The sequence below is a fragment of the Hemiscyllium ocellatum genome, chromosome X (assembly GCF_020745735.1).
Source record: "Hemiscyllium ocellatum isolate sHemOce1 chromosome X, sHemOce1.pat.X.cur, whole genome shotgun sequence".
Taxonomy (NCBI): Eukaryota; Metazoa; Chordata; class Chondrichthyes; order Orectolobiformes; family Hemiscylliidae; genus Hemiscyllium; species Hemiscyllium ocellatum.
In genome coordinates this window covers 11,952,417-11,967,241 of record NC_083453.1, presented here as the reverse complement: position 1 = coordinate 11,967,241, position 14,825 = coordinate 11,952,417, and the positions used below count along the sequence as shown (strand labels likewise).

General features: G+C 44.9%; 1 protein-coding gene across 1 annotated transcript in view; it reads right to left on the bottom strand.

The window, feature by feature from the left end:
• The window catches only part of LOC132805745 (STE20/SPS1-related proline-alanine-rich protein kinase-like), a 143,090-nt gene that overhangs the window by 28,732 nt on the left and 99,533 nt on the right, over window positions 1–14,825 (bottom strand). The gene's annotated exons all lie outside the window — the stretch shown is intronic.

The window sequence follows — 14,825 nt, the reverse complement described above, 5'->3', positions numbered from 1 at the left end:
AATTTCCTGCTGATTACCATGTACTATCTTTCCTCAGCTGATGAATCGGTACTTCTCCATGTTGAACAACAGTGAGGGCAGCAAGAGTATGAAATGTACTCTGGGTGGGGGATCTCAGTGTCCACCACCAAAAGTGGCTCAGCAGCAGTGTTACTGACCGAGCTGGTCAGGTCATAAAGGACATAGCTGCTACCCTGGGTCTGCGGCAGGTGGTGGGGGATCCAACAAGAGGGAAAAATATACTCAACCTCATCCTTACCAATCTGCCGGCTGCAGATGTATCTGTCCATGACAGTATCGATAGAAATGACCACTGCACAGTCCATGTGGAGACGAAGTCCCGCCTTCACATTGAGAATAACCTCCATCGTGTTGTGTGGCACTATCAATGTGCTAAATGGGACAGACTTCAAACAAATCTAGCAACTAGTGGGCCAACAAATCTAGTGGGCGGCACGGTGACACAGTGGTTAGCACTGCTGCCTCACAGCGCCTGAGACCCGGGTTCAATTCCCGACTCAGGCGACTGACTGTGTGGAGTTTGCACATTCTCCCCGTGTCTGCGTGGGTTTCCTCCGGGTGCTCCAGTTTCCTCCCACAGTCCAAAGATGTGCGGGTTAGGTGAATTGGCCGTGCTAAATTGCCCGTAGTGTTAGGTAGGGGTATGGGTGGGTTGCGCTTCGGCGGGTCGGTGTGGACTTGTTGGGCTGAAGGGCCTGTTTCCACACTGTAAGTCTAATCTAATCTAATCAACTCAAGACTGGGCATCCATGAGGTGCTGTGGGCCATCAGCAGCAGCAGAACTGTACTCCAGCACAATCTGTAACCTCAAGGTCCGGCATATCCCCCACTCAACCATTACCATCAGGCCAGGGGATCAGCCTTGGTTCAATGGAGGGTGCAGGAGGGCATGCCAGGGCAGCACCAGGCATTCCTGAAGGTGAGATGTCAACCTGGTGAAACCAACAAACAGGACTACTTGCACACTATAAAGCATAAGCAGCAAGTGAGAGACAGAACTAAGCAATCCCAGAGGCAACAGGTCAGATCTAACCTCTGCAGTCCTGCCACATCCAGTTCTGAAAGGTAGTGGACTATTAAACAACTCACTGGACAAAACAGCTGAATATCAGAGGTGAAGTGAAAGTGACAGCCCTTGATATAAAAGGTTCATTTGATTGAATTTTGCATCAAAACCTGGCATATAGGAAGATGGTTGTGGTTGTTGGAGGTCAGTCATTTCAGCTCCAGGACATCTCTGCAGGAGTTCCTCAGGGTAGTGTCCTAGGCCCAACCATCTTCAGCTGCTTCATCGAGTACCTTCCCATAGCATAAGGTCAGATGATTGCACAATGTTCAGCATTATTTGCAACTCCTCAGATATTGAAGTCGCACACAAATGCCAGGCAATGACCATCTCCAATAACGAGACAATCTAATCACCACCCCTTGACATTCAATGGCATTACCATCTCTGAATGCCCCACTATCAACATCCTGGAGGTTTCCATTGACCAGAAACGCAACTGGATGAACCATAGAAATACCATGGCTGCAACAGCAGTTCAGAGGCTAGTAACACTGCAGTGAGCAACTCACCTCCTAAATTCCCAAATCCTGTCCACCATCTGCAAGGCACAAGTGAGAAGTGCAATAGAATAATCCCCACTTGACTAGATGGGTGCAGCTCCAACAACACTCAAGATATTTGACACCATCCAGGACAAAGCAGCCCACTTGTCTGGCACCACATCCTCATGCATTCACTGCCTCCACGACTGACGCAGAGTAGCAGCATCCACGGGATACACTGCAGACATTTCCAATGCATTACACTGTCATAAAGGTGTACAGGAGAGAGAAAGGCCATGTGGGCAATGTCTGCACCAGGTCTGTTTGTGCCAGTCAGAAACAAACACTTAACTATTCTAATCTCATTTTCCTGTACTTGTGTGTATACATAGGCTTGTATGCCTTGGCATTGCAAGTGCATATCTGAATACGTATTCAACGTTATGAGGGTTTTGCCTCTCTCAGCCTAAGGGAAGTGTGTTCCAAATTCCTGCTACCCTCTGGGTGAATAGTTTTCCTCACATCGCCTCTAAACCTCCTGACCCTTACCTGAAATCTATGCTCCCTCATCACTGATCCCTCCACCAAGGTGAAAAGTTCCTTCCTTTCTACCCTGTCTATGCTCCTCATAATTTTATAAATCTCAATTCATGTTCCCCCTCAGTCTCCTCTGCTCCAAGGAATACAACCCCAGTCTGTCCAACCTCTCTTCATAACAAACTCTCCAGCCCAAGTAGCATCCTGGTAAATCTCCTCTGCACCTTCTCCAGTGCAATCACACCCTCTTATAATGTAGATTCCAGAACTGCACACAATACTCAGTGGGAGAGCAGTCCGGTGACAGTGACTACAACTGCCTCACCTTTACCATAACCATAGAGGGGGACAGGAACAGAAGTAGGGGAAGGTATTTAATTGGGGGAGGGGAAATTATAATGCTATTAGACCAGACCTGTGGAGTATAAATTGGGAACAATTCATCTATGGGAAATGCACAATAGAAATGTGGAAGCTGTTTAAGGAGCACTTGTCGGGAGTGTGAGATAAACTTTGTCCCACTGAGACAGCCAAGGAATGATAAGGTGAAGGAGCTTTGGATGACAAGAGAAGGGAAGCTTCTCCTCAAGAGACAGAAGGAAGCTTATTTAAGGTTGAGGAAGCAAGGATCTGACACAGCTTTAGAGAATTACAGGGTAGCTACAAAAGAACTCAAAAATAGACTGAGGAGAGTTAGGAGGGGGCATGAAAAAGTCTTGGTGGGAAGGATTAAGGAAAACCCAAAGTTAAAAATCACACAACACCACGTTATAGTCTAACAGCTTTATTTGGAAGCACTAGCTTTCAGAGCGCTGCTCCTTTATCAGGTGGTTGTGGAGAATAAGATTGTATGACACAGAATTTATAGCAAAAGTTTACAGTGTGATGTAACTGAAATTATATATTGAAAAATACCTGATTGTTTGTTAAGTCTCTCATCTTTTAGAATGACCATGTTGGTTTCAGTTCTTTCATATGTAAATCACAAAACTTTTTTTAAAAAGTTACATTCTTAGTTACATTTTCAAAGTTACAAATTAATCCCACAAACTTATTTGGGTCAGTGTTTGGGGTGGGGGGGTGAGGTTTCCACATGTACACACACACATATAAGTTTGTGGGGTGAATTTGTACTTGCAGAATTACATTTTACTTTGTTCAAAAACTGCATTAATCCATGTAAGATTCTGTAAATCCGTTTTTTAGATTAGAATCAGTCTGACCATTGAGCACAGATAGCCTCACAGGGTAGCTCACATCTTCAATACATTATCTGGGCCGACATGACACCAATTGTTAAGGTTCACTTGAGAATGTAACTTTTAAAAAAGGTTCTGAGATTTACATATTAGATTAAGTTACTTACAGTATGGAAACAGGCCCTTCAAGTCCACACCGACCCGCCGAAGCGTATACCACCCAGACCCATTCCCCTACATTTACCCCTTCACCTAACACTACGGGCAATTTAGCATGGCCAATTCACCTAACCTGCACATTTTTGGACTGTGGGAGGAAACCGGAGCACCCGGAGGAAACCCATGCAGACACGGGGAGAACGTGCAAACTCCACACAGTCAGTCGCCTGAGGTGGGAACCGAACCCGGGTCTCTGGCGCTGTGAGGCAGCAGTGCTAACCACTGTGCCACCATGCCGCCCGTAAAGAACAGAAAGAATATGAAAGAACTGAAACCAACATGGTCATCCTAAAAGATGAGAGACTTAACAAACAATCCAGGTCTTTTTCAAGATATAATTTCAGTTGCATCACACTGTAATTTTTTGCTATAAATTCTGTGTCTTACAATCTTATTCTCCACAATGACCTGATGAAGGAGCAGTGCTCTGAAAGCTCGTGCTTCCAAATAAATCTATTGGACTATAACCTGGTTTGTGTAATTTTTAACTTTGTACACCCCAGTCCAAAACCAGTGTCTCCAAATCAGGAAAACCTTACGGAAGGAATAAGAAAATGATCAGAGAGAGGGTAGGGCTGATTGGAGACAGCGGAGGGAGCTTGTGCCTGGAGGCTGAAGAGGTAGGAGAGGCCCTAAATGAGTTTTTTGCTTCAGTATTCACTAGAGAGAGGGACCTTGTTGATAGTGAGAACACTGTGGACCAAGTTTATAGGCTTGAACAGGAAGTGGATGTGCTGCGAATTCTGGGGAGCACCAAGATAGATAAATCCCCAGGGCCAGACCAGATATATCCAAGGTTACTACGGGAAGCGAGGAATGAGACTGGTGTGCCTCTGGCAATGATCTTTGAGGATGATCTTTGAGGATTGGAAGGAGGCGAATGTTGTTCCTCTGTTCAAGAAAGGGAATAGGGAAATCCCTGGGAATTACAGATCTGTGGTAAGCAGGGCACTGGAAAAGATTCTGAGAGGTAGGATTTATGACTTTTTGGAAAAACATAGTTTGATTAAAGATAGTCAGCATGGCTCTGTGAGGGGCAGGAAATGCCTCACAAGCCTTACTGAGTTCTTTGAGGATCTGACGAGACAAGTTGATGAAGGTTGAGCGTGAATGTGGTGTATATGGATTCCAGTAAGGCATTTGATGAAGTTCCCCACGGTAGGCTCATTCAGAAAGTTAGGAAGTATGGGATACAGGGAAATCTGGCTGTCTGAAAACAGAATTGGCTGTCTGAAAGAAGACAGCCATTGGTAGTGAATGGAAGTGGAGGTCAGTGACCAGTGGTGTCCCGCAGGAATCTGTTCTTGGGCCTCTGCTCTTTGTAGTTTTTATAAATGACTTGGATGAAGAAGTGGAAGGGTGGGTTAGTAAGTTTGCCGATGACACAAAGGTCAGTGGTGTTGTAGATAGTGTCAAGGGCTGTTGCAGGCTACAACAAGATATTGACAGGATACAGAACTGGGCTGAGTAGTGGCAGATGAAGTTCAACCTGGATAAATGCAAAGTGATTCATTTTGGAAGGTCGAATTTGAATGCTGAATACAGGGTTCAAGACAGGATTCTTGGCAGTGTGGAGGAACAATGGGATACTGGGGTCCATGTACATAGATCCCTCAAACTTGCCACCCAAGTTGATAGGGTTGCTAAGAAGATGTATGGTGTTTTGGCCTTCATTAACAGGGGGATTGAGTTTAAGAGCAATGAGGTTTTGCTGCAGTTCTATAAAACCCTGGTTAGACCACACTTGGAATATTGCCTCCAGTTCTAGTTGCCTCATTATAGGAAGGAAATTGATGCTTTAGAGAGGGTGCAGAGGAGATTTACCAGGATGCTGCCTGGATTGGAGGGTATGTCTTATGAGGAGAGGTTGAGTGAGCTAGGGCTTTTTATACTGGAGAGAAGAAGAAGGAAGAGAGGAGAGATGAGAGAGTAGATAGGCAGAGACTTTTCCCCAGGGCAGAAATGATTGTCATGAGGGGTCATAATTTTAAGGTGATTGGAGGAAGGTATAGGGGAGATGCCAGAGGTAGGTTCTTTATGCAGAGAGTGGTGGATGTGTGGAATGCACTGCCAGCAGTGGTGGCAGTAGAGTCAGAGACAGTAGGGACAGTTAAGCGACTGCTGGACAAGCACATGGACGGCAGTAAATTGAGATAAATGCTCGGCACAACATCGTGGGCTGAAGGGCCTGTACTTTACTATATTGTTCTATTTTCTAAGTTTTATTCTAGATGTGGTTTAACCAACATTTTATACAATTCCAGCATCAGCTCCCTGCTCTTCAACTCTGTGCCTTGGCTAATAAAGGCAAATATGCAATTTGCTTTCTTAACCACATTATCCAACTGTCCTGCTACCTTAAGGGAACTGGTGTTCATGCATACCAACTTCCTTCTGATCCTCAAAGCTTCCCAGGTCCGACCATTCATCATGTATTCCCTTACTTTGTTTGTACTATCAAGTAAGTCACCTCACACTAATCTGGATTGAATTCCATTTGCCAATAACCAGCCCATCTATGTCCTCCTACAATCTAAGGCACTCCTCCTCATTATTTACCACCCCATTGATTTTTGTATCATCCATGAACTTACTGATCCTGGTACATTCAAGTCTAAAATTATTTATATACAACACAAACAGAAAGGACCCCAACACTGACCCCTGCGGAAGCTCACTGAACACAAGCGTCCAGTCACAAACGCATCCCTTGACTATCACTCTCTGCTTCCTGCCACTCAGCTAATTCTGGATTCAAGTTACAGACATTGCTTGGATCCCATGGGCACTAACCTTCACTATCAGTCTCCCGGGGAAGACCTTATCAAAAGCATTGCTGAACTCTAAGTAGACTACATCAAATGCATTGCCCTTAGCTAAAAACCTGGTTCCCTCTTCGTAAAGTTGGTCAGACACAATGCTCTGTTAGCAAAGCCATGCTGATTTTTTTTGATTAATCCTGGTGTCTCCATGTGCAAATTAATTCTGTCCTTCAGAATTGCTTCCAATAGTTCCCCTACCACTGAGGTTAGAGAGATTGGCCTGTGATTTCATGTTTTATTACTTACTCCCTTCTTGCATACTGGTACCACATTGGCTGTCCTCCAGTCCTCTGGCAACTCTCCTATGGCTAGACAGAAACTGAAAATTATTGCTAATGCCCTGTTATTTCCTCCCATGCCTCACTCAACAGCCGAGGATATATTTGATTCAGCCCTGATGATTTATCTACTTCTTTAACAGCACCTTCCAAACCCATAACCTTGACCACCAAGAATGACAAGGGCAGCTTACACGACCTTCTCAATACATGGGAGCACCACCACCTGCAAGTTCCCCTCGAAGCCACTCACCATGGAGACTTGGAAATATACCACCATTCCATCAGTGTCGCGGCATCAAAATCTCTTCCGAACAGCATTCTGGGTGTATGTGCACTAAATGGACTGCAGAGGTTCAAGAAGGCAGCTTACACGACCTTCTCAAGGACAGCTAGGGACAGGCAATTATTGTTGGCCCAGTGAGTGACTCCCACATCCTGTGCATGAATAAAACCAAAGCCAAAGTGGTAGAATTAAATGTTTGATTTTGGCTGGTAGGAAAGCTAAATAACTGAGAGAAAGTGAGGACTGCAGTTGCTGGAGTACCAGAGTTGAAAAATGTGGTGCTGGAAAAACACAGCAGGCCAGGCAGCATCCGAGGAGCAGGAAAATCGATGTTTCGGGCATAAGCGTATGCCCGAAACGTCAATTCTCCTGCTCCTCGGATGCTGCCTGGCCTGCTGTGTTTTTCCTGCACCACATTTTTCAAGTTAAATAACTGATCAGAGGCCGCCATCCCAACCCCTATCACCATTTATATGGAACTCAGATTCTATAAGGTCCAACGGGCTGACCTCATTACCATCAGTACATTCCCGCCTCCCCCCCCACCACCACCACCACCACCACCACCACCCCAGTCCATGGACACAGGGCACTTCCTTTGACAGCTTCCTTAAGCGTGTTAACACCAGGTCAGGTGCCTTCAACTCAGAATCCAACACAGGAAGCATGTAACAAACAGGAGCTTGCATCTTGCGCCTGGAGCATTTTGGTAGACTTTCACTCCTCCTTTGGGAGGCAGACGTGTCGAGGTGGCTACTTCTGTCATGTCTATCTCTGATTCAGAGGATTCAACAATGTTTGACAGAGCAGGTGAATCAACAGTTCATTGAAGTATTTCTGAAGGCTCCAAGGAACAGGGCAAGTTGTGCACCTATAGCAGTCTGCAAATTTGTAACTTCCAAATAGTCTACATGCTTATTCAGGACAGTCGCACCTACCCGAACTTTATTAGTCCCTAGTTGTGATCTCATGTCGATCATGCCTCTTACCCATGTGTGGCCATTTCCATGATTCTTGAACCAAACTTTATTCCCCGTATCAAACCGTCTCTCGCTTGGCAGAGTCTTGGGTCCGGCATTGGAGTTCCTAATGCAGTTTCACCCCCATCTTCTGGTTCGGGAAGCTCAGACTTAGCCTGGTGCAGTCTTCTACCCATTAGCTAATATCGCTGCTATCCCTGTAGTTGCATGTGGGGTGATCCTATAATCAACAAGATCCATGACAACTTGGTATCTAGTGAGGCTTTAGGTTGTTACTTTAGTCCAGCCTTCAATGTTGGACTGCTCTGTCTGCCAGACCATGAGATGTTGGGTGGTAGGGAACTGTCCTAACACTGTACATCAAATCCTATTCAACTTTAAGTAGTAACTAAAGTTTCTGCTGGTAAACGATGGCCCGTTATTTATGGCCAATACCCCTGGGACTCTGTATGTCGCAAAAGGTATGTGCAATTTTTCTATCATCACTCCAGTGTTTGAACAATGGACTCTATGCACATCTAACCACTTTGAGTGGGCATCTACAGTGACAAAAAGCATTGAACCCATGAACGGACCTGCACTATGGATATGCAACTGTGTCCAAGGTTTACCCAGTCATTCCCACAGATATGGAGGAGCTGCTGGCAGTAATCTTTGTTCTTGTTGGCACTCTGGGCACTGCCCTAACAATGTGACTATGGTTACAGATAGTCCTGGTCACCAGACATAGCTTCACACCAACATCTTCACTTTGGATCAACCAGTATTTGATGGCGACGTGTTCAGGACAATCACTCTCACTCCCCATAACAATATGACATCCTCTACCGTGAGCTGGTCTCTCTGGGTCCAAAAAGGTTTTGATTCTAGTTATGACAGCCCTTTGGTTTCCCCATTAATACCAGCTGTTTCAGTTTGGAAAGGACTGAATCTTTCGGTGTCCAAAGTCTGATATTGTCATCTTGACTGGGAGCGTGTCCAGAAAATTCAATGTCATGATCACCTCTTCCATTGGTGGTACCACCACTGGTGTACCTGCTAATGGACGGTGGCTCAATTCATTTGCATTTGTTACTCAGCCATCCAGACAGTGCTCTAATTTGTAATTAGAAGCACTTAGTAAGAGCCCACCACAGAATGTTGCCCGAAGCTATGGATGGCACTGCCTTGAGACCAAGTAGGGGCTTTGTGGTACGTGATTATCACAAATCTTTGCCCATAAAAAGGTATTGGTGGAACATCCTAACTCCAAATATGACTGGCAATCCTTCTATCTCTATTACGGCATATTTATGCTCTGCATTATCCAAAGTCCTGGATTCATAAGCAATTGGGTGTTCCTCTCCAGTGGACCACCTATGAGCTGATATCACCCTGATGCCATATGGGGCGGTATCACATAGATCTTTCTTGGGACCATGGTGTGCCAACAGATTAGAAGATGATAGTTGTTTCTTTACTTCATCGTAAGCCAAGGCTGTCTGTGTGACCATTTCCAATGCTGACCCTTTTTTGGGAGTTCATGCAATGGTGTCAGGATGGATGCCATGTTGAGTATGAACTTTCTGTAAGATTTTAGTCAGACCCAGAAATGACCTAAGCTCCTGGACAGACTTAGGAGCTGAGGCACCTTTAATCATCCTCACTTTATCTTCCAATGGGTGTAATCCAGTCTTGTCAACACTGTAGCCTAAGTAGATCACTTGAGGGGGCTTGGAACACACAATTCTCCCTTCTAATGCATACGCCTGCCTCAGAAAAATGCCCGAGGATTAAATGTTCCTTACTGGCTTTCCCTGTTAACAAGACATCTTCTAGGTAAATGACAACCTGAAGTAGACCTTGTAAAATGTTCTCCATCATCCACTGAAAAATTGAACAGACTGAAGATTCGACAAATGGTACAAGCTTTGAAGGGTATTAATTGTAGCATACATCTGCGTATCCTGGTCGACACACAATTGCAATTAAGCATGGCTCACATGCAGCTTTATGAAGCACAAATCTCCTGCCAGAATTGCATACAAATCCTTTCTCCAAGGGAGTGGGTATTTATTGAAAGTGATTTACTGTTTGTTTAAAGTCCCCACAAAAACTGACCCATTGGGCTTCAAAATCGGTATGAACGATGCTGCTCATTTCCGGAATTTCCTGATGAAGGGCTCTGGCCCGAAATGTCGAATTTCCTGTTCCTTGGATGCTGCCTAACCTGCTGTGCTTTAACCAGCAACACATTTTCAGCCCATTTCCGGAACTGGACTGGTTTGATGATTCCTTCACTTTCCAGCCTCCTGATTTCTGCTCCTACTTTTGCCAGTAAGGCAAACTGGCACTGGATGGGCCTTGCAGGATTGCTTCCTGGTCAACTTTAGTTCCTCTGATCGTCCCCAGACCTTCCCGGAAAACTTTTGGATATTTAATTCGGATTTCACTCAGGCAGCCATTTTCTAATAAAAAAGTGTTGTAGGTGAATTGCTTGCAACGAATTTCACCCCATCAAGCTTGGGTCCAGGCCTTCTACTACAGTTACTGAGAACTAAACCAGCTGCCTTTCATAAGAGGCAGGAACAGTGGTTGTACTCTTAATCTGCAAAGGTTCCCTGGTGTAGGTTCTCCGGTATAGGTTCTCAGCTTAGCTAAAGTCTTGCATTAACTTAAGAGCTGGAGCCAAGAGTGAATTTTATTAAAAGCTGGTTCTACAATCACTGATACGGCCATGCTGGTATCAACCTCCATTAGAACCAGATGACCATCTAACCAGGCATTTATCTTGATTGGTTCTGATTTGGAAGTTGCTAAGCAAGTTAACTGTTACAAACCAGATGTGGGTGAAGTTTCCAGGGCTGAACCCTCTTGGACACCCTTCCTGATACTGGCATATGAGTTAACGCACTCTATTTAAGTCTAGTAGGGCTCTGTTGCTGTCCTGGATCCACATATTGACAACAATTACATTGTCTCACCAGGCAGGATCCTGAAGAAAATTCTAACATTTGGCTGAGACTTGGCCTTGTTTTACAGTTTCACTGTTGGCCAACCTAGAGTTACTCTTACTTTCCTGAGTGAAACAATGCAGTTGCCTGCACTCAAGTGGTGTTCTCCAAGCTGGCAAACTGACGAGGGAGTCCACTTCCATCGGAATACCTTGCGACTCACGTGCTCCACTTGCCGCAACTTCCAACAATAAAGCCAGTTGTAGTACCTGTTTGAAGTCCAGTTGAGCTTTAGCCAGTAGGCATGTTTGCTTAGTCACATTATTAATCCCACATACTAAGCAGTCTCTCAGCATATCATTAAAGGGTTAGACTAAATTCACAGGTTTCTGCCAGTTGTCTTAACCTAGTCAAAAACCCTGACATGGATCTCACTCTCATCTCTCTTCAGAGGCCAACATCCCATCAGCAATCAATCTTTATTCATTGATCTGAGCACAGCCATTCACTGAGTCAGGGGCTCAATATCCCTGACATTCACTCTTTCATGTTAGCCAGGCCTCTCTGATTGGACCAGATGCACAGCCCCAATCAGGGAACTCATTACCTAGGAGGTTCAACTGGCTGACCGCGTTACAATCACTACTGAAGGAATGTTACTACTGTCACAGTTTGTACTTCCCTTTGCCTTTCAATTAAAAGTTCACATTTTTAACTGTTGCACAATGAGAGTTGGGACAATTAATTGTGTTATTTAAGGTTTATTTACAATTTCCCTTTAATCTACCCCTGGCTTTTATTTGTTTATTGTGGTTCTGTTCGCCGAGCTGGGACTTTGTGTTGCAGACGTTTCGTCCCCTGTCTAGGTGACATCCTCAGTGCTTGAGAGCCTCCTGTGAAGCGCTTCTGTGATCTTTCCTCCGGCATTTATAGTGGTTTGAATCGCCGCTTCCGGTTGTCAGTTCCAGCTGTCCACTGCAGTGGCCGATATATTGGCTCCAGGTCGATGTGCTTGTTGACTGACTCTGTGGATGAGTGCCATGCCTCTAGGAATTCCCTGGCCGTTCTCTGTTTGGCTTGTCCTATAATAATAGTGTTGTCCCAGTCAAACTCACGTTGCTTGTCATCCACGTGTGTGTCTACTAAGGATAGCTGGTCATGCCGTTTCGTGGCTAGTTCATGGATGCGGATCGTTAGCCATCTTCCTGTTTGTCCTATGTAGTGTTTTGTGCAATCCTTGCATGGTATTTTGTATACTACGTTGGTTTTGCTCATGCTGGGTATCGGGTCCTTTGTCCTGGTGAGTTGTTGCCTGAGAGTGGCTGTTGGTTTGTCTGCTGTTATGAGTCCTAGTGGTCGCAGTAGTCTGGCTGTCAGTTCAGAAAAGTTCTTGATGTATGGTAATGTGGCCAGTCCTTTGGGTTGTGGCATGTCCTCATTCCATTGTCTTTCCCTTAGGCAATTGCGGGGGTATCCGTTTTTGGCGAATACATTGTAGAGGTGTTCTTCTTCCTCTTTTTGCAGTTCTGGTGTACTGCAGTGTGTTGTGGCCCTTTTGAACAGTGTCTTGATGCAACTTCTTTTGTGTGTGTTGGGATGGTTGCTTTCGTAGTTCAGGACTTGGTCTGTGCGTGTGGCTTTCCTGTATACCTCTGTGGTGAATTCTCCATTCAGTGTTCTTTGTTCCGTGATGGTACAGAGAACACCGAATGGAGAATTCACCACAAAGGTATACAGGAAAGGCACACACACAGACCAAGTCCTGAACTACGAAAGCAACCACCCCAACACACACAAAAGAAGTTGCATCAAGACACTGTTCAAAAGGGCCACAACACACTGCAGTACACCAGAACTGCAAAAAGAGGAAGAAGAACACCTCTACAATGTATTCGCCAAAAACGGATACCCCCCGCAATTTCATGAACAGATGCCTAAGGGAAAGACAACGGAATGAGGACATGCCACAACCCAAAGGACTGGCCACTTTACCATACACCAAGAACTTTTCTGAACTGACAGCCAGACTACTGCAACCACTAGGACTCACAACAGCACACAAACCAACATCCACTCTCAGACAACAACTCACCAGGACAAAGGACCCGATACCCAGCATGAGCAAAATCAATGTAGTATACAAAATCCCATGCAAGGACTGCACAAAACACTACATAGGACAAACAGGAAGACGGCTAACAATCCGCATCCATGAACTAGACACGAAACGACACGACCAGCTATCTTTAGTAGCTACACACGCAGATGATAAGCAACGTGAGTTTGACTGGGACAACACTACTATTATAGGACAAGCCAAACAGAGAACAGCCAGGGATTTCCTAGAGGCATGGCACTCATCCACTGATTCAATCAACAAGCACATCGACTTGGACCCAATATCCCGGTCACTGCAGCGGACAGCTGGAACTGACAACAGGAAGCGGCAGATTCAAACCACTATAAATGCCGGAGGAAAGATCACAGAAGCGCTTCACAGGAGGCTCCCAAGCACTGAGGATGTCACCTAGACAGGGGACGAAACGTCTGCAACACAAATTCCCAACTCGGCGAACAGAACCACAACAATGGGCGGCACGGTGGCACAGTGGAGTGGGCGGCACGGTGGCACAGTGGAGTGGGCGGCACGGTGGCACAGTGGAGTGGGCGGCACGGTGGCACAGTGGTAGTGGGCGGCACGGTGGCACAGTGGCTAGCACTGCTGCCTCACAGCGCCTGTAGACCCGGGTTCAATTCCCGACTCAGGCGACTGACTGTGTGGAGTTTGCACGTTCTCCCCGTGTCTGCGTGGGTTTCCTCCGGGTGCTCCGGTTTCCTCCCACAGTCACAAAGATGTGCGGGTCAGGTGAATTGGTCAAGCTAAATTGCCCATAGTGTTAGGTAAGGGGTAAATGTAGGGGTATGGGTGGGTTGCGCTTCGGCGGGTCGGTGTGGACTTGTTGGGCCGAAGGGCCTGTTTCCACACTGTAAATCTAATCTAATCTAATCTAATCTAATGAGCACCCAAGCTACAAATCTTCGCACAAACTTTTATTTGTTTATCCTACTATCTTGTCTGCTGTAAATAGTCCTGCCAATACAGTGGGCTGAAAAGAGAAATGAATTTCAAAAACAGTTCAAACATTTGGAAGCTTTTAGTTGGTTAATGATTTAATGATGGCTTCCCAACTATTTTTAGGAGTGGAGTAAAGAATCACATGGGCTCCTATTTGATGTAGTTCAGTACTAGCATGCTGAATTTCATCACTGCCCAAATAGTTACAAAAGGTTGTTTCCAAAATGTGCAAAGATTGTAAAATAGAATGAAAAAAAGTGATTTTATTTGGACATTTTATTTTACACTCAGGACAATAGTAAAGCATCGGTATTCCACATACTCCTAGATTTTTTTCAATTACTTTATGAACCTTAGAAAAAATGATATTTTTTTAAGAAAAGAACACTAGTTCAGTCTTGGTTGTAGTATTTTCTTTCTTAGGAAAGATCTTAAAGCCCTGGAGAGGAGATTTATTAGAAATGTAACAAGACAGGGATTTCAGTCATGTGGAGAAATCAGAGAAGTTGTGATTATTCTTCCTGAATTGAAGGAGGTTAAAAGATGACTTAGTGCAAAAAGGGAGAAACTGCTTTTACTGACAGAAACTGGTTTTACTGACAGAATTAAGATAAATATTAGAAGAACTAGAGAAAATATGCAATGTGTTTTGGGTAGCAAGTTGATGATCTGGAACACAATCATAAACAACTATTTGAAGGAGTGGGCATGACTATTGAACCTGCTCCTTAACTAACAGCTATGGAGGTGCAATTCCAAAATAATCCAATTCCAAAATGATCAGAAGCCCCAGCCAGTTAAAGTTTCCTTATTACCGTGAGGCTGAAATCAATTAACTTGGGACATATCATGGATCAGATGTCTCTCTCTCTATGACTATATAGCTCAGTTCTGATTGGATCCAGTTCTGACTGAACTATTAG